We start from the raw sequence: 1170 nt of genomic DNA on the forward strand, positions 1-1170 counted from the left end.
CTGCTACAGTACAACTTGTTATTTTGCTCCCATATTTTCATACAAAATCAAATTTGTAAATTGGTATTAGTATTTTTTTAAATCCCTATTGTGCCACACCTGCACCTTGTGAACTCTGGAAAAATTGACATATGAATAAACTCAATACTTGTGATTCATCATACATAAATGACAGTTGTAGTACTGTGCTGGTTTGTGCACAAAGAGTTGGATTTTTTTTTCTAAATGAGCGAAGTTCAATGCCATGGTCGCATTGCAACAGTTTATGCAAAACATAGTCAGAACTGGTTTATCGGCTGTTCTGTAACTTGATTTACGACACACTTTGCAAGCAGTAACCATATGGACAGTTTATCACAATGTCTTACCAAAGCAATTTAACCTTACATGAGCATATATTGACTGCACAATGCAAAAGTTCTCTCTGTTAACCGGTTTTTTCTTTAAATAAATATTACATCATGAAATGCATCGGTTAATAATTTAAAATAATGAAACTTTGTTGGTTTGTATACTTTGCTGCTGCTGTGATATTGGAGGAGAGGAGAGAGAGAGAGAGTCAATTACATTCCACAGAGAGCCACAGAGGGGCCATGAGGCCCCTGTTTGTGCCCCATCCCCCCACAAAACATGCAAAAATGACCTTCCCCCTTCGTGAGTGTGTGAGACACTTAATTCCATCCCCCTTCCTCATTCACTCCTGCTACTTTGAAAGGACAGGAGATAACAGTTTGAAAGGACAGGAGATAGCCCTATAATCATTATTGTATTCAGATTGGTTTACCTGCAATAAGCTAGACAACATTCACACACAGGTTCAATAAATTTTCAGTCAAGAACAGCTACATTTTTTACCTAACAACTAAATTCTAAAGTCTTACAAGTCTGACAACTGAATTTCATTCGTTTTTTTGTTTGTAATGCATCGAAAAATATAAGTACATGCTATTATTATTGTACAACGCACATTAGGTCACACAACACATTTTTTCTGTCAAGCACTCTTTTGATTATATTAGATGATTCAAAAAAATATTTGATCTGCTTCCCTTTAAAACAGACGAGTTTGGAATAAGAAAACGGTGTTATTTTCCTTCAAAATTCCTGCTTTTATTCCTATAATGGCAATATAATCGTATCATAGAGTCAGAGTATGAACGTAGGTGAATG

This window comes from Stigmatopora argus, chromosome 6 (assembly GCF_051989625.1).
Source record: "Stigmatopora argus isolate UIUO_Sarg chromosome 6, RoL_Sarg_1.0, whole genome shotgun sequence".
NCBI classification, from domain to species: Eukaryota; Metazoa; Chordata; class Actinopteri; order Syngnathiformes; family Syngnathidae; genus Stigmatopora; species Stigmatopora argus.